Source organism: Anomaloglossus baeobatrachus, chromosome 2, assembly GCF_048569485.1.
Source record: "Anomaloglossus baeobatrachus isolate aAnoBae1 chromosome 2, aAnoBae1.hap1, whole genome shotgun sequence".
Classification (NCBI taxonomy): Eukaryota; Metazoa; Chordata; class Amphibia; order Anura; family Aromobatidae; genus Anomaloglossus; species Anomaloglossus baeobatrachus.
The window spans coordinates 343,492,725-343,515,543 of NC_134354.1; the positions used below are offsets into that span (position 1 = coordinate 343,492,725).

The 22,819-nt window shown below is 36.3% G+C and overlaps 9 non-coding genes across 9 annotated transcripts; all 9 read left to right on the plus strand.

The window, feature by feature from the left end:
• Positions 1 to 1,524: 1,524 nt before the first annotated feature.
• TRNAV-AAC (transfer RNA valine (anticodon AAC)) lies at positions 1,525 to 1,597 on the plus strand. The gene has a single exon. It is a non-coding gene; the product is annotated as a tRNA-Val (tRNA).
• A 910-nt stretch (positions 1,598 to 2,507) lies between these two features.
• On the plus strand, positions 2,508 to 2,580 carry TRNAV-AAC (transfer RNA valine (anticodon AAC)). Its single transcript has one exon. It is a non-coding gene; the product is annotated as a tRNA-Val (tRNA).
• An 892-nt stretch (positions 2,581 to 3,472) lies between these two features.
• TRNAV-CAC (transfer RNA valine (anticodon CAC)) lies at positions 3,473 to 3,545 on the plus strand. Its single transcript has one exon. It is a non-coding gene; the product is annotated as a tRNA-Val (tRNA).
• Positions 3,546 to 6,034: 2,489 nt separating this feature from the next.
• Positions 6,035 to 6,107, plus strand: TRNAV-CAC (transfer RNA valine (anticodon CAC)). Its single transcript has one exon. It is a non-coding gene; the product is annotated as a tRNA-Val (tRNA).
• A 3,667-nt stretch (positions 6,108 to 9,774) lies between these two features.
• On the plus strand, positions 9,775 to 9,847 carry TRNAV-CAC (transfer RNA valine (anticodon CAC)). Its single transcript has one exon. It is a non-coding gene; the product is annotated as a tRNA-Val (tRNA).
• A 2,870-nt stretch (positions 9,848 to 12,717) lies between these two features.
• Positions 12,718 to 12,790, plus strand: TRNAV-AAC (transfer RNA valine (anticodon AAC)). Its single transcript has one exon. It is a non-coding gene; the product is annotated as a tRNA-Val (tRNA).
• A 174-nt stretch (positions 12,791 to 12,964) lies between these two features.
• Positions 12,965 to 13,037, plus strand: TRNAV-AAC (transfer RNA valine (anticodon AAC)). Its single transcript has one exon. It is a non-coding gene; the product is annotated as a tRNA-Val (tRNA).
• An 893-nt stretch (positions 13,038 to 13,930) lies between these two features.
• Positions 13,931 to 14,003, plus strand: TRNAV-CAC (transfer RNA valine (anticodon CAC)). The gene has a single exon. It is a non-coding gene; the product is annotated as a tRNA-Val (tRNA).
• Positions 14,004 to 17,443: 3,440 nt separating this feature from the next.
• TRNAV-CAC (transfer RNA valine (anticodon CAC)) lies at positions 17,444 to 17,516 on the plus strand. Its single transcript has one exon. It is a non-coding gene; the product is annotated as a tRNA-Val (tRNA).
• The last annotated feature ends 5,303 nt before the right edge of the window (positions 17,517 to 22,819 follow it).

Sequence of the window (22,819 nt, forward strand, 5' to 3'; positions counted from 1 at the left end):
CCCCTGGCTGTCAAAACTCGTTTTCAATTGCCATTGCTTTGCAGGATTTCACAGGTTTCATAGTGTAGTGGTCATCACGTCTGCTTCACACGCAGAAGGTCCTGGGTTCAATCCGCAGTGAAACCAATCTGTTTTCGCTGTTGAAGTAATTTGCTATCAACCTGTAATATATAAAATTCTTGGTTTCATTGCCAAATGACAATACATTTTGGCTTCCATCACAAAGAGAACTACTATTTTGGGTTTCTTTTTTATTGTCCATTTTAGCAGAAAACATAATCCCATATTATAAAAATCCTGTTTGTTTAAAAATATATAGTTCCCATAAATACAAAAGCAAACGACTAAACTGTGTAGAAAAAAGTAACACATTCAATGTAAACTTCAATTTAAGCAATATCCCTTTGTAGGAATAAAACTGGTAAAATATGTAATAAAAATTGTAAATGTTTCATTACCAAAAATACTTTCCTTCAGCAATAAAAAGACCCCGTCAGTCACAATTCTGCTCTGCTAGCCAATACACAGTAACTTTTCATTAAGATTCATAGTGTAGTGGTCATCACGTCTGCTTAACACGCAGAAAGTCCTGGGTTTAATCCCCAGTAAAACCAGTCTGTTCTTGGTGTTGAAATAATACCTTATCCAACTACAATACATGAAGTTCTTGGCTTTGTTGCCGAATGACGGGATGTTTTAGCTTCCATAACCAACAGAACTACGAATTTTTTTTTTCCTGGCAGTCAAAACTCGTCTCTAATTGCCATCACTTTGCAGGATTTCACAGGTTTTAAAGTGTGGTGGTCATCAAGTCTGCTTCATATGCAGAACGTTCTGGATTCAATACCCAGTGAAACCAATCTGTTTTCGGTGTTGAAGTAATTTCCTATCAACCTGTAAAGTATGAAATTCTTGGTTTAGTTGCCAAATGACAATACATTTTGGCTTCTATCACAAGGAGAACTACGATTTTGGGTTTCTTTTTTATTGAACATTTTAGCAGAAAACATAATCCCATATTATAAAAAAACCTGTTTGTTTTAAAATATATAGTTCCCATAAATACAAAAGCAAACGACTAAACTATGTAGAAAAAAGTAACACATTCAATGTAAACTTCAATTTAAGCAATATCCCTTTGTAGGAATAAAACTCGTAAAATATGTAATAAAAATTGGAAATGTTTCATTACCAAAAATACTTTCCTTCAGCAATAAAAAGGCCCTGTCAGTCACAATTTTGCTCTGCTAGGCAATACACAGTAACTTTTCATCAAGATTCATAGTGTAGTGGTCATCATGTCTGCTTAACACGTAGAAGGTCCTGGGTTTAATCCCCAGTAAAACCAGTCTGTTCTTATTGTTGAAATAATACCCTATCAAACTACAATATATGAAGTTCTTGGCTTTGTTGCAGAATGATGGGATATTTTGGCTTCCATCACCAACAGAACTAAGAATTTTTTTTTTTTTCCCTGGCGGTCAAAACTCGTCTCCAATTGCCATTGTTTTGCAGGATTTCACAGGTTTCATAGTGTAGTGGTCATCACGTCTGCTTAACACGCAGAAGGTCCTGGGTTCAATCCCCAGTGAAACCAGTCTCTTCTTGGTGTTGAAATAATACCCTATCCAACTGCAATACATGAAGTTCTTGGCTTTGTTGCCGAATGACGGGATGTTTTAGCTTCCATAACCAACAGAACTACGAAATTTTTTTTTCCTGGCAGTCAAAACTCGTCTCTAATTGCCATCACTTTGCAGGATTTCACAGGTTTTAAAGTGTGGTGGTCATCAAGTCTGCTTCATATGCAGAACGTTCTGGATTCAATACCCAGTGAAACCAATCTGTTTTCGGTGTTGAAGTAATTTCCTATCAACCTGTAAAGTATGAAATTCTTGGTTTAGTTGCCAAATGACAATACATTTTGGCTTCTATCACAAGGAGAACTACGATTTTGGGTTTCTTTTTTATTGAACATTTTAGCAGAAAACATAATCCCATATTATAAAAAAACCTGTTTGTTTTAAAATATATAGTTCCCATAAATACAAAAGCAAACGACTAAACTATGTAGAAAAAAGTAACACATTCAATGTAAACTTCAATTTAAGCAATATCCCTTTGTAGGAATAAAACTCATAAAATATGTAATAAAAATTGGAAATGTTTCATTACCAAAAATACTTTCCTTCAGCAATAAAAAGGCCCTGTCAGTCACAATTTTGCTCTGCTAGGCAATACACAGTAACTTTTCATCAAGATTCATAGTGTAGTGGTCATCATGTCTGCTTAACACGTAGAAGGTCCTGGGTTTAATCCCCAGTAAAACCAGTCTGTTCTTGGTGTTGAAATAATACTCTATCAAACTACAATATATGAAGTTCTTGGCTTTGTTGCAGAATGATAGGATATTTTGGCTTCCATCACCAACAGAACTAAGAATTTTTTTTTTTTTCCCTGGCGGTCAAAACTCGTCTCCAATTGCCATTGTTTTGCAGGATTTCACAGGTTTCATAGTGTAGTGGTCATCACGTCTGCTTAACACGCAGAAGGTCCTGGGTTCAATCCCCAGTGAAACCAGTCTCTTCTTGGTGTTGAAATAATACCCTATCCAACTGCAATACATGAAGTTCTTGGCTTTGTTGCCGAATGACGGGATGTTTTAGCTTCCATAACCAACAGAACTACGAATTTTTTTTTTTCCTGGCAGTCAAATTTCGTCTCTAATTGCCATTACTTTGCAGGAATCACAGGTTTTAAAGTGTGGTGGTCATCAAGTCTGCTTCACATGCAGAACGTTCTGGGTTCAATACCCAGTGAAACCAATCTGTTTTCGGTGTTGAAGTAATTTCCTATCAACCTGTAAAGTATGAAATTCTTGGTTTCGTTGCCAAATGACAATACATTTTGGCTTCTATCAGAAGGAGAACTACGATTTTGGGTTTCTTTTTTATTGAACATTTTAGCAGAAAACATAATCCCATATTATAACAATCCTGTTTGTTTCAAAATTTATAGTTCCCATAAATACAAAAGCAAACGATTAAACTGTGTAGAAAAAAGTAACACATTCAATGTAAACTTCAATTTAAGCAATATCCCTTTGTAGGAAAAAAACTGGTAAAATATGTAATAAAAATTGTAAATGTTTCATTACCAAAAACACTTTTCTTCAGCAATAAAAAGGCCCCATCAGTTACAATTCTGCTCTGCTTGCCAATACACAGTAACTTTCCAGAAGGTTTCATAGTGTAGTAGTCATCACGTCTGCTTAACACTGGTTCAATCCCCAGTAAAAGCAAACTGTTCTTGGTGTTGAAATAATACCCTATCAAACTACAATATATGAAGTTCTTGGCTTTGTTGCCGAATGATGGGATGTTTTGGCTTCCATCACCAACAGCACTAATAATTTTTTTCCCCTGGCTGTCAAAACTCGTTTTCAATTGCCATTGCTTTGCAGGATTTCACAGGTTTCATAGTGTAGTGGTCATCACGTCTGCTTCACACGCAGAAGGTCCTGGGTTCAATCCCCAGTGAAACCAATCTGGTTTCGCTGTTGAAGTAATTTGCTATCAACCTGTAATATATAAAATTCTTGGTTTCGTTGCCAAATGACAATACATTTTGGCTTCCATCACAAAGAGAACTACTATTTTGGGTTTCTTTTTTATTGTCCATTTTAGCAGAAAACATAATCCCATATTATAAAAATCCTGTTTGTTTAAAAATATATAGTTCCCATAAATACAAAAGCAAACGACTAAACTGTGTAGAAAAAAGTAACACATTCATTGTAAACTTTAATTTAAGCAATATCCCTTTGTAGGAATAAAACTGGTAAAATATGTAATAAAAATTGTAAATGTTTCATTACCAAAAATACTTTCCTTCAGCAATAAAAAGGCCCTGTCAGTCACAATTCTGCTCTGCTAGCCAATACACAGTAACTTTTCATCAGGATTCATAGTGTAGTGGTCATCATGTCTGCTTAACACGTAGAAGGTCATCACGTCTGCTTAACACGCAGAAGGTCCTGGGTTTAATCCCCAGTAAAACCAGTCTGTTCTTGGTGTTGAAATAATACCCTATCCAACTGCAATACATGAAGTTCTTGGCTTTGTTGCCGAATGACGGGATGTTTTAGCTTCCATAACCAACAGAACTACGAATTTTTTTTTTTCCTGGCAGTCAAATTTCGTCTCTAATTGCCATTACTTTGCAGGAATCACAGGTTTTAAAGTGTGGTGGTCATCAAGTCTGCTTCATATGCAGAACGTTCTGGGTTCAATACCCAGTGAAACCAATCTGTTTCGGTGTTGAAGTAATTTCCTATTAACCTGTAAAGTATGAAATTCTTGGTTTCATTGCCAAATGACAATACATTTTGGCTTCTATCAAAAGGAGAACTACGATTTTGGGTTTCTTTTTTATTGAACATTTTAGCAGAAAACATAATCCCATATTATAACAATCCTGTTTGTTTCAAAATTTATAGTTCCCATAAATACAAAAGCAAACGATTAAACTGTGTAGAAAAAAGTAACACATTCAATGTAAACTTCAATTTAAGCAATATCCCTTTGTAGGAATAAAACTGGTAAAATATGTAATAAAAATTGTAAATGTTTCATTACCAAAAACACTTTTCTTCAGCAATAAAAAGGCCCCATCAGTTACAATTCTGCTCTGCTTGCCAATACACGGTAACTTTCCAGAAGGTTTCATAGTGTAGTAGTCATCACGTCTGCTTAACACTGGTTCAATCCCCAGTAAAAGCAATCTGTTCTTGGTGTTGAAATAATACCCTATCAAACTACAATATATGAAGTTCTTGGCTTTGTTGCCGAATGATTGGATGTTTTGGCTTCCATCACCAACAGAACTAATAATTTTTTTCCCCTGGCGGTCAAAACTCGTTTTCAATTGCCATTGCTTTGCAGGATTTCACAGGTTTCATAGTGTAGTGGTCATCATGTCTGCTTCACATGCAGAAGGTCCTGGGTTCAATCCCCAGTGAAACCAATCCTTTTTCGCTGTTGAAGTAATTTGCTATCAACAGGATTTCACAGGTTTCATAGTGTAGTGGTCATCACGTCTGCTTAACACGCAGAAGGTCCTGCGTTTAATCCCCAGTAAAAACCAGTCTGTTCTTGGTGTTGAAATAATACCCTATCCAACTGCAATACATGAAGTTCTTGGCTTTGTTGCCGAATGACGGGATTTTTTAGCTTCCATAACCAACAGAACTACGAATTTTTTTTTTTCCTGGCAGTCAAATTTCGTCTCTAATTGCCATTACTTTGCAGGAATCACCGGTTTTAAAGTGTGGTGGTCATCAAGTTTGCTTTATATGCAGAACGTTCTGGGTTCAATACCCAGTGAAACCAATCTGTTTTCGGTGTTATAGTAAATTCCTATTAACCTGTAAAGTATGAAATTCTTGGTTTCGTTGCCAAATGACAATACATTTTGGCTTCTATCACAAGGAGAACTACGATTTTGGGTTTCTTTTTTATTGAACATTTTAGCAGAAAACATAATCCCATATTATAACAATCCTGTTTGTTTCAAAATTTATAGTTCCCATAAATACAAAAGCAAACGATTAAACTGTGTAGAAAAAAGTAACACATTCAATGTAAACTTCAATTTAAGCAATATCCCTTTGTAGGAATAAAACTGGTAAAATATGTAATAAAAATTGTAAATGTTTCATTACCAAAAACACTTTTCTTCAGCAATAAAAAGGCCCCATCAGTTACAATTCTGCTCTGCTTGCCAATACACAGTAACTTTCCAGGTTTCATAGTGTAGTAGTCATCACGTCTGCTTAACACTGGTTCAATCCCCAGTAAAAGCAATCTGTTCTTGGTGTTGAAATAATACCCTATCAAACTACAATATATGAAGTTCTTGGCTTTGTTGCCGAATGATGGTATGTTTTGGCTTCCATCACCAACAGAACTAATAATTTTTTTCCCCTGGCGGTCAAAACTCGTTTTCAATTGCCATTGCTTTGCAGGATTTCACAGGTTTCATAGTGTAGTGGTCATCACGTCTGCTTCACACGCAGAAGGTCCTGGGTTCAATCCCCAGTGAAACCAATCCGTTTTTGCTGTTGAAGTAATTTGCTATCAACAGGATTTCACAGGTTTTATAGTGTAGTGGTCATCACGTCTGCTTAACACGCAGAAGGTCCTGGGTTTAATCCCCAGTAAAACCAGTCTGTTCTTGGTGTTAAAATAATACCCTATCCAACTGCAATAGATGAAGTTCTTGGCTTTGTTGCCGAATGACGGGATGTTTTAGCTTCCATAACCAACAGAACTACGAATTTTTTTTTTTTCCTGGCAGTCAAATTTCGTCTCTAATTGCCATTACTTTGCAGGAATCACAGGTTTTAAAGTGTGGTGGTCATCAAGTCTGCTTCATATGCAGAACGTTCTGGGTTCAATACCCAGTGAAACCAATCTGTTTTCGCTGACGAAGTAATTTGCTATCAACCTGTAATATATAAAATTCTTGGTTTCGTTGCCAAATGACAATACATTTTGGCTTCCATCACAAAGAGAACTACTATTTTGGGTTTCTTTTTTATTGTCCATTTTAGCAGAAAACATAATCCCATATTATAAAAATCCTGTTTGTTTAAAAATATATAGTTCCCATAAATACAAAAGCAAACGACTAAACTGTGTAGAAAAAAGTAACACATTCAATGTAAACTTCAATTTAAGCAATATCCCTTTGTAGGAATAAAACTGGTAAAATATGTAATAAAAATTGTAAATGTTTCATTACCAAAAATACTTTCCTTCAGCAATAAAAAGGCCCCGTCAGTCACAATTCTGCTCTGCTAGCCAATACACAGTAACTTTTCATCAGGTTTCATAGTGTAGTGGTCATCACGTCTGCTAAACATGTAGAAGGTCCTGGGTTCAATCCCCAGTGAAACCAATCTCTTCTTGGTGTTGAAATAATTCCCTATCCAACTACAATATATGAATTTCTTGGCTTTGTTGCCGAATAACAGGATGTTTTGTCTTCCATCACCAACAGAACTTTGAATTTTTTTTTTTTTTCCCTGGCGGTCAAAACTCGTCTCCAATTGCCATTGCTTTGCAGGATTTCACAGGTTTCATAGTGTAGTGGTTATCACGTCTGCTTAACACGCAGAAGGTCCTGGGTTCCATCCCCAGTGAAACCAGTCTCTTCTTGGTGTTGAAATAATACCCTATCCAACTGCAATACATGAAGTTCTTGGCTTTGTTGCCGAATGACGGGATGTTTTAGCTTCCATAACCAACGGAACTACGAACTTTTTTTTTTTCCTGGCAGTCAAATTTCGTCTCTAATAGCCATTACTTTGCAGGAATCACAGGTTTTAAAGTGTGGTGGTCATCAAGTCTGCTTCATATGCAGAACATTCTGGGTTCAATACCCAGTGAAACCAATCTGTTTTCGGTGTTGAAGTAATTTCCTATCAACCTGTAAAGTATGAAATTCTTGGTTTCGTTGCCAAATGACAATACATTTTGGCTTCTATCAGAAGGAGAACTACGATTTTGGGTTTCTTTTTTATTGAACATTTTAGCAGAAAACATAATCCCATATTATAACAATCCTGTTTGTTTCAAAATTTATAGTTCCCATAAATACAAAAGCAAACGATTAAACTGTGTAGAAAAAAGTAACACATTCAATGTAAACTTCAATTTAAGCAATATCCCTTTGTAGGAATAAAACTGGTAAAATATGTAATAAAAATTGTAAATGTTTCATTACCAAAAACACTTTTCTTCAGCAATAAAAAGGCCCCATCAGTTACAATTCTGCTCTGCTTGCCAATACACAGTAACTTTCTCGAAGGTTTCATAGTGTAGTAGTCATCACGTCTGCTTAACACTGGTTCAATCCCCAGTAAAAGCAATCTGTTCTTGGTGTTGAAATAATACCCTATCAAACTACAATATATGAAGTTCTTGGCTTTGTTGCCGAATGATGGGATGTTTTGGCTTCCATCACCAACAGAACTAATAATTTTTTTCCCCTGGCTGTCAAAACTCGTTTTCAATTGCCATTGCTTTGCAGGATTTCACAGGTTTCATAGTGTAGTGGTCATCACGTCTGCTTCACACGCAGAAGGTCCTGGGTTCAATCTTTTTTATTGAACATTTTAGCAGAAAACATATTCCCATATTATAACAATCCTGTTTGTTTCAAAATTTATAGTTCCCATAAATACAAAAGCAAACGATTAAACTGTGTAGAAAAAAGTAACACATTCAATGTAATCTTCAATTTAAGCAATATCCCTTTGTAGGAATAAAACTGGTAAAATATGTAATAAAAATTGTAAATGTTTTATTACCAAAAACACTTTTCTTCAGCAATAAAAAGGCCCCGTCAGTTACAATTCTGCTCTGCTTGCCAATACATAGTAACTTTCCAGAAGGTTTCATAGTGTAGTAGTCATCACGTCTGCTTAACACTGGTTCAATCCCCAGTAAAAGCAATCTGTTCTCGGTGTTGAAATAATACCCTATCAAACTACAATATATGAAGTTCTTGGCTTTGTTGCCGAATGATGGGATGTTTTGGCTTCCATCACCAACAGAACTAATAATTTTTTTTCCCTGGCGGTCAAAACTCGTTTTCAATTGCCATTGCTTTGCAGGATTTCACAGGTTTCATAGTGTAGTGGTCATCACGTCTGCTTCACACGCAGAAGTTCCTGGGTTCAATCCCCAGTGAAACCAATCTGTTTTCGCTGTTGAAGTAATTTGCTATCAACAGGATTTCACAGGTTTTATAGTGTAGTGGTCATCACGTCTGCTTAACACGCAGAAGGTCCTGGGTTTAATCCCCAGTAAAAACCAGTCTGTCCTTGGTGTTGAAATAATACCCTATCCAACTGCAATACATGAAGTTCTTGGCTTTGTTGCCGAATGACGGGATGTTTTAGCTTCCATAACCAACAGAACTACGAATTTTTTTTTTTCCTGGCAGTCAAATTTCGTCTCTAATTGCCATTACTTTGCAGGAATCACCGGTTTTAAAGTGTGGTGGTCATCAAGTTTGCTTCATATGCAGACTGTTCTGGGTTCAATACCCAGTGAAACCAATCTGTTTTCGGTGTTATAGTAATTTCCTATTAACCTGTAAAGTATGAAATTCTTGGTTTCGTTGCCAAATGACAATACATTTTGGCTTCTATCACAAGGAGAACTACGATTTTGGGTTTCTTTTTTATTGAACATTTTAGCAGAAAACATAATCCCATATTATAACAATCCTGTTTGTTTCAAAATTTATAGTTCCCATAAATACAAAAGCAAACGATTAAACTGTGTAGAAAAAAGTAACACATTCAATGTAAACTTCAATTTAAGCAATATCCCTTTGTAGGAATAAAACTGGTAAAATATGTAATAAAAATTGTAAATGTTTCATTACCAAAAACACTTTTCTTCAGCAATAAAAAGGCCCCATCAGTTACAATTCTGCTCTGCTTGCCAATACACAGTAACTTTCCAGAAGGTTTCATAGTGTAGTAGTCATCACATCTGCTTAACACTGGTTCAATCCCCAGTAAAAGCAATCTGTTCTTGGTGTTGAAATAATACCCTATCAAACTACAATATATGAAGTTCTTGGCTTTGTTGCCGAATGATGGGATGTTTTGGCTTCCATCACCAACAGAACTAATAATTTTTTTCCCCTGGCGGTCAAAACTCGTTTTCAATTGCCATTGCTTTGCAGGATTTCACAGGTTTCATAGTGTAGTGGTCATCACGTCTGCTTCACACGCAGAAGGTCCTGGGTTCAATCCCCAGTGAAACCAATCCAATTTCGCTGTTGAAGTAATTTGCTATCAACAGGATTTCACAGGTTTCATAGTGTAGTGGTCATCACGTCTGCTTAACACGCAGAAGGTCCTGGGTTTAATCCCCAGTAAAACCAGTCTGTTCTTGGTGTTGAAATAATACCCTATCCAACTGCAATACATGAAGTTCTTGGCTTTGTTGCCGTATGACGGGATGTTTTAGCTTCCATAACCAACAGAACTACGAATTTTTTTTTTTTCCTGGCAGTCAAATTTCGTCTCTAATTGCCATTACTTTGCAGGAATCACTGGTTTTAAAGTGTGGTGGTCATCAAGTCTGCTTCATATGCAGAATGTTCTGGGTTCAATACCCAGTGAAACCAATCTGTTTTCGGTGTTGAAGTAATTTCCTATCAACCTGTAAAGTATGAAATTCTTGGTTTCGTTGCCAAATGACAATACATTTTGGCTTCTATCACAAGGAGAACTACGATTTTGGGTTTCTTTTTTATTGAACATTTTAGCAGAAAACATAATCCCATATTATAACAATCCTGTTTGTTTCAAAATTTATAGTTCCCATAAATACAAAAGCAAACGATTAAACTGTGTAGTAAAAAGTAACACATTCAATGTAATCTTCAATTTAATCAATATCCCTTTGTAGGAATAAAACTGGTAAAATATGTAATAAAAATTGTAAATGTTTCATTACCAAAAACACTTTTCTTCAGCAATAAAAAGGCCCCATCAGTTACAATTCTGCTCTGCTTGCCAATACACAGTAATTTTCCAGAAGGTTTCATAGTGTAGTAGTCATCACATCTGCTTAACACTGGTTCAATCCCCAGTAAAAGCAATCTGTTCTTGGTGTTGAAATAATACCCTATCAAACTACAATATATGAAGTTCTTGGCTTTGTTGCCGAATGATGGGGTGTTTTGGCTTCCATCACCAACAGAACTAATAATTTTTTTCCCCTGGCTGTCAAAACTCGTTTTCAATTGCCATTGCTTTGCAGGATTTCACAGGTTTCATAGTGTAGTGGTCATCACGTCTGCTTCACACGCAGAAGGTCCTGGGTTCAATCTTTTTTATTGAACATTTTAGCAGAAAACATAATCCCATATTATAACAATCCTGTTTGTTTCAAAATTTATTGTTCCCATAAATACAAAAGCAAACGATTAAACTGTGTAGAAAAAAGTAACACATTCAATGTAATCTTCAATTTAAGCAATATCCCTTTGTAGGAATAAAACTGGTAAAATATGTAATAAAAATTGTAAATGTTTCATTACCAAAAACACTTTTCTTCAGCAATAAAAAAGCCCCGTCAGTTACAATTCTGCTCTGCTTGCCAATACATAGTAACTTTCCAGAAGGTTTCATAGTGTAGTAGTCATCACGTCTGCTTAACACTGGTTCAATCCCCAGTAAAAGCAATCTGTTCTCGGTGTTGAATAATACCCTATCAAACTACAATATATGAAGTTCTTGGCTTTGTTGCCGAATGATGGGATGTTTTGGCTTCCATCACCAACAGAACTAATAATTTTTTTCCCCTGGCGGTCAAAACTCGTTTTCAATTGCCATTGCTTTGCAGGATTTCACAGGTTTCATAGTGTAGTGGTCATCACGTCTGCTTCACACGCAGAAGGTCCTGGGTTCAATCCTTAGTGAAACCAATCCGTTTTCGCTGTTGAAGTAATTTGCTATCAACAGGATTTCACAGGTTTCTTAGTGTAGTGGTCATCACGTCTGCTTCACACGCAGAAGGTCCTGAGTTCTATCCCCAGTGAAACCAATCTGTTTTCGCTGTTGAAGTAATTTGCTATCAACCTGTAATATATAAAATTCTTGGTTTCGTTGCCAAATGACAATACATTTTGGCTTCCATCACAAAGAGAACTACTATTTTGGGTTTCTTTTTTATTGTCCATTTTAGCAGAAAACATAATCCCATATTGTAAAAATCCTGTTTGTTTAAAAATATATAGTTCCCATAAATACAAAAGCAAACGACTAAACTGTGTTTCATAGTGTAGTGGTCATCACGTCTGCTTCACACGCAGAAGGTCCTGGGTTCAATCCCCAGTGAAACCAATCTGTTTTCGCTGTTGAAGTAATTTGCTATCAACAGGATTTCACAGGTTTCATAGTGTAGTGGTCATCACGTCTGCTTAACACGCAGAAGGTCCTGGGTTTAATCCCCAGTAAAACCAGTCTGTTCTTGGTGTTGAAATAATACCCTATCCAACTGCAATACATGAAGTTCTTGGCTTTGTTGCCGAATGACGGGATGTTTTAGCTTCCATAACCAACAGAACTACGAATTTTTGTTTTTTTTCCTGGCAGTCAAATTTCGTCTCTAATTGCCATTACTTTGCAGGAATCACAGGTTTTAAAGTGTGGTGGTCATCAAGTCTGCTTCATATGCAGAACGTTCTGGGTTCAATACCCAGTGAAACCAATCTGTTTTCGCTGTTGAAGTAATTTGCTATCAACCTGTAATATATAAAATTCTTGGTTTCGTTGCCAAATGACAATACATTTTGGCTTCCATCACAAAGAGAACTATTATTTTGGGTTTCTTTTTCATTGTCCATTTTAGCAGAAAACATAAACCCTTATTATAAAAATCCTGTTTGTTTAAAAATATATAGTTCCCATAAATACAAAAGCAAACGACTAAACTGTGTAGAAAAAAGTAACACATTCAATGTAAACTTCAATTTAAGCAATATCCCTTTGTAGGAATAAAACTGGTAAAATATGTAATAAAAATTGTAAATGTTTCATTACCAAAAATACTTTCCTTCAGCAATAAAAAGGCCCCGTCAGTCACAATTCTGCTCTGCTAGCCAATACACAGTAACTTTTCATCAGGTTTCATAGTGTAGTGGTCATCACGTCTGCTTAACACGCAGAAGGTCCTGGGTTCAATCCCCAGTGAAACCAATCTTTTCTTGGTGTTGAATAAATACCCTATCCAACTACAATATATGAATTTCTTGGCTTTGTTGCCGAATGACGGGATGTTTTAGCTTCCATAACCAACAGAACTACGAATTTTTTTTTTTTCCTGGCGGTCAAAACTCGTCTCCAATTGCCATTGCTTTGCAGGATTTCACAGGTTTCATAGTGTAGTGGTCATCACGTCTGCTTAACACGCAGAAGGTCCTGGGTTCAATCCCCAGTGAAACCAGTCTCTTCTTGGTGTTGAAATAATACCCTATACAACTGCAATACATGAAGTTCTTGGCTTTGTTGCCGAAAGACGGGATGTTTTAGCTTCCATAACCAACAGAACTACGAATTATTTTTTTTTCCTGGCAGTCAAATTTCGTCTCTAATTGCCATTACTTTGCAGGAATCACAGGTTTTAAAGTGTGGTGGTCATCAAGTCTGCTTCATATGCAGAACGTTCTGGGTTCAATACCCAGTGAAACCAATCTGTTTTCGGTGTTGAAGTAATTTCCTATCAACCTGTAAAGTATGAAATTCTTGGTTTCGTTCCCAATTGACAATACATTTTGGCTTCTATCACAAGGAGAACTACGATTTTGGGTTTCTTTTTTATTGAACATTTTAGCAGAAAACATAATCCCATATTATAACAATCCTGTTTGTTTCAAAATTTATAGTTCCCATAAATACAAAAGCAAACGATTAAACTGTGTAGAAAAAAGTAACACATTCAATGTAAACTTCAATTTAAGCAATATCCCTTTGTAGGAATAAAACTGGTAAAATATGTAATAAAAATTGTAAATGTTTCATTACCAAAAACACTTTTCTTCAGCAATAAAAAGGCCCCATCAGTTACAATTCTGCTCTGCTTGCCAATACACAGTAACTTTCCAGAAGGTTTCATAGTGTAGTAGTCATCACATCTGCTTAACACTGGTTCAATCCCCAGTAAAAGCAATCTGTTCTTGGTGTTGAAATAATACCCTATCAAACTACAATATATGAAGTTCTGGGCTTTGTTGCCGAATGATGTGATGTTTTGGCTTCCATCACCAACAGAACTAATAATTTTTTTCCCCTGGCGGTCACAACTCGTTTTCAATTGCCATTGCTTTGCAGGATTTCACAGGTTTCATAGTGTAGTGGTCATCACGTCTGCTTCACACGCAGAAGGTCCTGGGTTCAATCCCCAGTGAAACCAATCCGTTTTCGCTGTTGAAGTAATTTGCTACCAACAGGATTTCACAGGTTTCATAGTGTAGTGGTCATCACGTCTGCTTAACACGCAGAAGGTCCTGGGTTTAATCCCCAGTAAAACCAGTCTGTTCTTGGTGTTGAAATAATACCCTATCCAACTGCAATATATGAAGTTCTTGGCTTTGTTGCAGAATGATGGGACGTTTTGGCTTCCATCACCAACAGAACTAAGAATTTTTTTTTTTTCCCTGGCGGTCAAAACTCGTCTCCAATTGCCATTGCTTTGCAGGATTTCACAGGTTTCATAGTGTAGTAGTTATCACGTCTGCTTAACACTGGTTCAATCCCCAGTAAAACCAGTCTGTTCTTGGTGTTGAAATAATACCTTATCCAACTACAACACATGAAGTTCTTGGCTTTGTTGCCGAATGACGGGATGTTTTAGCTTCCATAACCAACAGAACTACGAATTTTTTTTTTTTCCTGGCAGTCAAAACTCGTCTCTAATTGCCATTACTTTGCAGGATTTCACAGGTTTTAAAGTGTGGTGGTCATCAAGTCTGCTTCATATGCAGAACGTTCTGGATTCAATACCCAGTGAAACCAATCTGTTTTCGGTGTTGAAGTAATTTCCTATCAACCTGTAATATATAAAATTCTTGGTTTCGTTGCCAAATGACAATACATTTTGGCTTCCATCACAAAGAGAACTACTATTTTGGGTTTCTTTTTTTATTGTTCATTTTAGCAGAAAACATAATCCAACATTATAAAAATCCTGTTTGTTTAAAAATATATAGTTCCCATAAATACAAAAGCAAACGACTAAACTGTGTAGAAAAAAGTAACACATTCAATGTAATCTTCAATTTAAGCAATATCCCTTTGTAGGAATAAAACTGGTAAAATATGTAATAAAAATTGTAAATGTTTCATTACCAAAAACACTTTTCTTCAGCAATAAAAAGGCCCTGTGAAACTACAATATATGAAGTTCTTGGCTTTGTTGCAGAATGATGGGATGTTTTGGCTTCCATCACCAACAGAACTAAGAATTTTTTTTTGTTCCCTGGCGGTCAAAACTCGTCTCCAATTGCCATTGCTTTGCAGGATTTCACAGGTTTCATAGTGTAGTGGTCATCACGTCTGCTTAACACGCAGAAGAAGAACACGCAGAAGGTCCTGGGTTCAATCCCCAGTGAAACCAGTCTCTTCTTGGTGTTGAAATAATACCCTATCCAACTGCAATACATGAAGTTCTTGGCTTTGTTGCCGAATGATGGGATGTTTTGGCTTCCATCACCAACAGAACTACGAAGTTTTGTTTTTTTTCCTGGCAGTCAAATTTCGTCTCTAATTGCCATTACTTTGCAGGAATCACAGGTTTTAAAGTGTGGTGGTCATCAAGTCTGCTTCGTATGCAGAACGTTCTGGGTTCAATACCCAGTGAAACCAATCTGTTTTCGGTGTTGAAGTAATTTCCTATCAACCTGTAAAGTATGAAATTCTTGGTATCGTTGCCAAATGACAATACATTTTGGCTTCTATCACAAGGAGAACTACGATTTTGGGTTTCTTTTTTATTGAACATTTTAGCAGAAAACATAATCCCATATTATAACAATCCTGTTTGTTTCAAAATTTATAGTTCCCATAAATACAAAAGCAAACGATTAAACTGTGTAGAAAAAAGTAACACATTCAATGTAATCTTCAATTTAAGCAATATCCCTTTGTAGGAATAAAACTGGTAAAATATGTAATAAAAATTGTAAATGTTTCATTACCAAAAACACTTTTCTTCAGCAATAAAAAGGCCCCATTAGTTACAATTCTGCTCTGCTTGCCAATACACAGTAACTTTCCAGAAGGTTTCATAGTGTAGTAGTCATCACATCTGCATAACACTGGTTCAATCCCCAGTAAAAGCAATCTGTTCTTGGTGTTGAAATAATACCCTATCAAACTACAATATATGAAGTTCTGGGCTTTGTTGCCGAATGATGGGATGTTTTGGCTTCCATCACCAACAGAACTAATAATTTTTTTCCCCTGGCGGTCAAAACTCGTTTTCAATTGCCATTGCTTTGCAGGATTTCACAGGCTTCATAGTGTAGTGGTCATCACGTCTGCTTCACACGCAGAAGGTCCTGGGTTCAATCCCCAGTGAAACCAATCCGTTTTCGCTGTTGAAGTAATTTGCTATCAACAGGATTTCACAGGTTTCATAGTGTAGTGGTCATCACGTCTGCTTAACACGCAGAAGGTCCTGGGTTTAATCCCCAGTAAAACCAGTCTGTTCTTGGTGTTGAAATAATACCCTATCCAACTGCAATATATGAAGTTCTTGGCTTTGTTGCAGAATGATGGGATGTTTTGGCTTCCATCACCAACAGAACTAAGAATTTTTTTTTTTTTCCCTGGCGGTCAAAAGTCGTCTCCAATTGCCATTGCTTTGCAGGATTTCACAGGTTTCATAGTGTAATGGTCATCACGGCTGCTTAACACGCAGAAGGTCCTGGGTTCAATCCCCAGTGAAACCAGTCTCTTCTTGGTGTTGAAATAATACCCTATCCAACTGCAATACATGAAGTTCTTGGCTTTGTTGCCGAATGACGGGATGTTTTAGCTTCCATAACCAACAGAACTACGAATTTTTTTTTTCCTGGCAGTCAAATTTCGTCTCTAATTGCCATTACTTTGCAGGAATCACAGGTTTTATAGTGTGATGGTCATCAAGTCTGCTTCATATGCAGAACGTTCTGGATTCAATACCCAGTGAAACCAATCTGTTTTCGGTGTTGAAGTAATTTCCTATCAACCTGTAAAGTATGAAATTCTTGGTTTCGTTGCCAAATGACAATACATTTTGGCTTCTATCACAAGGAGAACTACGATTTTGCGTTTCTTTTTTATTGAACATTTTAGCAGAAAACATAATCCCATATTATAACAATCCTGTTTGTTTCAAAATTTATAGTTCCCATAAATACAAAAGCAAACGATTAAACTGTGTAGAAAAAAGTAACACATTCAATGTAAACTTCAATTTAAGCAATATTCCTTTGTGGGAATAAAACTGGTAAAATATTTAATAAAAATTGTAAATGTTTCATTACCAAAAACACTTTTCTTCAGCAATAAAAAGGCCCCATCAGATACAATTCTTCTCTGCTTGCCAATACACAGTAACTTTCTAGAAGGTTTCATAGTGTAGTAGTCATCACGTTTGCTTAACACTGGTTCAATCCCCAGTAAAAGCAATCTGTTCTTGGTGTTGAAATAATACCCTATCAAACTACAATATATGAAGTTCTTGGCTTTGTTGCCGAATGATGGGATGTTTTGGCTTCCATCACCAACAGAACTAATAATTTTTTTCCCCTGGCGGTCAAAACTCGTTTTCAATTGCCATTGCTTTGCAGGATTTCGCAGGATTTCACAGGTTTCATAGTGTAGTGGTCATCACGTCTGCTTCACACGCAGAAGGTCCTGGGTTCAATCCCCAGTGAAACCAATCCGTTTTCGCTGTTGAAGTAATTTGCTATCAACAGGATTTCACAGGTTTCATAGTGTAGTGGTCATCACGTCTGCCTAACACGCAGAAGGTCCTGGGTTTAATCCCCAGTAAAACCAGTCTGTTCTTGGTGTTGAAATAATACCCTATCCAACTGCAATACATGAAGTTCTTGGCTTTGTTGCCGAATGACGGGATGTTTTAGCTTCCATAACCAACAGAACTACGAATATTTTTTTTTTCCTGGCAGTCAAATTTCGTCTCTAATTGCCATTACTTTGCAGGAATCACAGGTTTTAAAGTGTGGTGGTCATCAAGTCTGCTTCATATGCAGAACGTTCTGGGTTCAATACCCAGTGAAACCAATCTGTTTTCGGTGTTGAAGTAATTTCCTATCAACCTGTTAAGTATGAAATTCTTGGTTTCGTTGCCAAATGACAATACATTTTGGCTTCTATCACAAGGAGAACTACGATTTTGGGTTTCTTTTTTATTGAACATTTTAGCAGAAAACATAATCCCATATTATAACAATCCTGTTTGTTTCAAAATGTATAGTTCCCATAAATACAAAAGCAAACGATTAAACTGTGTAGAAAAAAGTAACACATTCAATGTAATCTTCAATTTAAGCAATATCCCTTTGTAGGAATAAAACTGGTAAAATATGTAATAAAAATTGTAAATGTTTCATTACCAAAAACACTTTTCTTCAGCAATAAAAAGGCCCCATCAGTTACAATTCTGCTCTGCTTGCCAATACACAGTAACTTTCCAGAAGGTTTCATAGTGTAGTAGTCATCACGTCTGCTTAACACTGGTTCAATCTCCAGTAAAAGCAATCTGTTCTTGGTGTTGAAATAATACCCTATCAAACTACAATATATGAAGTTCTTGGCTTTGTTGCCGAATGATGGGATGTTTTGGCTTCCATCACCAACAGAACTAATAATTTTTTTCCCCTGGCTGTCAAAACTCGTTTTCAATTGCCATTGCTTTGCAGGATTTCACAGGTTTCATAGTGTAGTGGTCATCAAGTCTGCTTCACACGCAGAAGGTCCTGGGTTCAATCCCCAGTGAAACCAATCTGTTTTCGCTGTTGAAGTAATTTGCTATCAACCTGTAATATATAAAATTCTTGGTTTCGTTGCCAAATGACAATACATTTTGGCTTCCATCACAAAGAGAACTACTATTTTGGGTTTCTTTTTTATTGTCCATTTTAGCAGAAAACATAATCCCACATTATAAAAATCCTGTTTGTTTAAAAATATATAGTTCCCATAAATACAAAAGCAAACAACTAAACTGTGTAGAAAAAAGTAACACATTCAATGTAAACTTCAATTTAAGCAATATCCCTTTGTAGGAATAAAACTGGTAAAATATGTAATAAAAATTGTAAATGTTTCATTACCAAAAATACTTTCCTTCAGCAATAAAAAGGCCCTGTCAGTCACAATTCTGCTCTGCTAGCCAATACACAGTAACTTTTCATCAGGATTCATAGTGTAGTGGTCATCATGTCTGCTTAACACGTAGAAGGTCATCACGTCTGCTTAACACGCAGAAGGTCCTGGGTTTAATCCCCAGTAAAACCAGTCTGTTCTTGGTGTTGAAATAATACCCTATCAAACTACAATATATGAAGTTCTTGGCTTTGTTGCCGAATGATGGGATGTTTTGGCTTCTATCACCAACAGAACTAATAATTTTTTTTTCCCTGGCTGTCAAAACTCGTTTTCAATTGCCATTGCTTGGCAGGATTTCACAGGTTTCATGGTGTAGTGGTCATCACGTCTGCTTCACACGCAGAAGGTCCTGGGTTCAATCTTTTTTATTGAACATTTTAGCAGAAAACATAATCCCATATTATAACAATCCTGTTTGTTTCAAAATTTATAGTTCCCATTAATACAAAAGCAAACGATTAAACTGTGTAGAAAAAAGTAACACATTCAATGTAATCTTCAATTTAAGCAATATCCCTTTGTAGGAATAAAACTGGTAAAATATGTAATAAAAATTGTAAATGTTTCATTACCAAAAACACTTTTCTTCAGCAATAAAAAGGCCCCGTCAGTTACAATTCTGCTCTGCTTGCCAATACATAGTAACTTTCCAGAAGGTTTCATAGTGTAGTAGTCATCACGTCTGCTTAACACTGGTTCAATCCCCAGTAAAAGCAATCTGTTCTCGGTGTTGAAATAATACCCTATCAAACTACAATATATGAAGTTCTTGTCTTTGTTGCCGAATGATGGTATGTTTTGGCTTCCATCACCAACAGAACTAATATTTTTTTTCCCCTGGAGGTCAAAACTCGTTTTCAATTGCCATTGCTTTGCAGGATTTCACAGGTTTCATAGTGTAGTGGTCATCATGTCTGCTTCACACACAGAAGGTCCTGGGTTCAATCCCTAGTGAAACCAATCTGTTTTCGCTGTTGAAGTAATTTGCTATCAACAGGATTTCACAGGTTTTATAGTGTAGTGGTCATCACGTCTGCTTAACACGCAGAAGGTCCTGGGTTTAATCCCCAGTAAAAACCAGTCTGTTCTTGGTGTTGAAATAATACCCTATCCAACTGCAATACATGAAGTTCTTGGCTTTGTTGCCAAATGACGGGATGTTTTAGCTTCCATAACCAACAGAACTACGAAATTTTTTTTTCCTGGCAGTCAAATTTCGTCTCTAATTGCAATTACTTTGCAGGAATCACCGGTTTTAAAGTGTGGTGGTCATCAAGTTTGCTTCATATGCAGAACGTTCTGGGTTCAATACCCAGTGAAACCAATCTGTTTTCGGTGTTATAGTAATTTCCTATTAACCTGTAAAGTATGAAATTCTTGGTTTCGTTGCCAAATGACAATACATTTTGGCTTCTATCACAAGGAGAACTACGATTTTGGGTTTCTTTTTTATTGAACATTTTAGCAGAAAACATAATCCCATATTATAACAATCCTGTTTGTTTCAAAATTTATAGTTCCCATAAATACAAAAGCAAACGATTAAACTGTGTAGAAAAAAGTAACACATTCAATGTAAACTTCAATTTAAGCAATATCCCTTTGTAGGAATAAAACTGGTAAAATATGTAATAAAAATTGTAAATGTTTCATTACCAAAAACACTTTTCTTCAGCAATAAAAAGGCCCCATCAGTTACAATTCTGCTCTGCTTGCCAATACACAGTAACTTTCCAGAAGGTTTCATAGTGTAGTAGTCATCACATCTGCTTAACACTGGTTCAATCCCCAGTAAAAGCAATCTGTTCTTGGTGTTGAAATAATACCCTATCAAACTACAATATATGAAGTTCTTGGCTTTGTTGCCGAATGATGGGATGTTTTGGCTTCCATCACCAACAGAACTAATAATTTTTTTCCCCTGGCGGTCAAAACTCGTTTTCAATTGCCATTGCTTTGCAGGATTTCACAGGTTTCATAGTGTAGTGGGCATCACGTCTGCTTCACACGTAGAAGGTCCTGGGTTCAATCCCCAGTGAAACCGATCCGTTTTCGCTGTTGAAGTAATTTGCTATCAACAGGATTTCACAGGTCTCATAGTGTAGTGGTCATCACGTCTGCTTAACACGCAGAAGGTCCTGGGTTTAATCCTCAGTAAAAACCAGTCTGTTCTTGGTGTTGAAATAATACCCTATCCAACTGCAATACATGAAGTTCTTGGCTTTGTTGCCAAATGACGGGATGTTTTAGCTTCCATAACCAACAGAACTACGAATTTTTTTTTTTCCTGGCAGTCAAATTTCGTCTTTAATTGCCATTACTTTGCAGGAATCACAGGTTTTAAAGTGTGGTGGTCATCAAGTTTGCTTCATATGCAGAACGTTCTGGGTTCAATACCCTGTGAAACCAATCTGTTTTCGGTGTTATAGTAATTTCCTATTAACCTGTAAAGTATGAAATTCTTGGTTTCGTTGCCAAATGACAATACATTTTGGCTTCTATCACAAGGAGAACTACGATTTTGGGTTTCTTTTTTATTGAACATTTTAGCAGAAAACATAATCCCATATTATAACAATCCTGTTTGTTTCAAAATTTATAGTTCCCATAAATACAAAAGCAAACGATTAAACTGTGTAGAAAAAAGTAACACATTCAATGTAATCTTCAATTTAAGCAATATCCCTTTGTAGGAATAAAACTGGTAAAATATGTAATAAAAATTGTAAATGTTTCATTACCAAAAACACTTTTCTTCAGCAATAAAAAGGCCCCATCAGTTACAATTCTGCTCTGCTTGCCAATACACAGTAACTTTCCAGAAGGTTTCATAGTGTAGTAGTCATCACATCTGCTTAACACTGGTTCAATCCCCAGTAAAAGCAATCTGTTCTTGGTGTTGAAATAATACCCTATCAAACTACAATATATGAAGTTCTTGGCTTTGTTGCCGAATGATGGGATGTTTTGGCTTCCATCACCAACAGAACTAATAATTTTTTTCCCCTGGCGGTCAAAACTCGTTTTCAATTGCCATTGCTTTGCAGGATTTCACAGGTTTCATAGTGTAGTGGGCATCACGTCTGCTTCACACGTAGAAGGTCCTGGGTTCAATCCCCAGTGAAACCGATCCGTTTTCGCTGTTGAAGTAATTTGCTATCAACAGGATTTCACAGGTCTCATAGTGTAGTGGTCATCACGTCTGCTTAACACGCAGAAGGTCCTGGGTTTAATCCTCAGTAAAAACCAGTCTGTTCTTGGTGTTGAAATAATACCCTATCCAACTGCAATACATGAAGTTCTTGGCTTTGTTGCCAAATGACGGGATGTTTTAGCTTCCATAACCAACAGAACTACGAATTTTTTTTTTTCCTGGCAGTCAAATTTCGTCTTTAATTGCCATTACTTTGCAGGAATCACAGGTTTTAAAGTGTGGTGGTCATCAAGTTTGCTTCATATGCAGAACGTTCTGGGTTCAATACCCAGTGAAACCAATCTGTTTTCGGTGTTATAGTAATTTCCTATTAACCTGTAAAGTATGAAATTCTTTGTTTCGTTGCCAAATGACAATACATTTTGGCTTCTATCACAAGGAGAACTACGATTTTGGGTTTCTTTTTTATTGAACATTTTAGCAGAAAACATAATCCCATATTATAACAATCCTGTTTGTTTCAAAATTTATAGTTCCCATAAATACAAAAGCAAACGATTAAACTGTGTAGAAAAAAGTAACACATTCAATGTAATCTTCAATGTAAGCAATATCCCTTTGTAGGAATAAAACTGGTAAAATATGTAATAAAAATTGTAAATGTTTCATTACCAAAA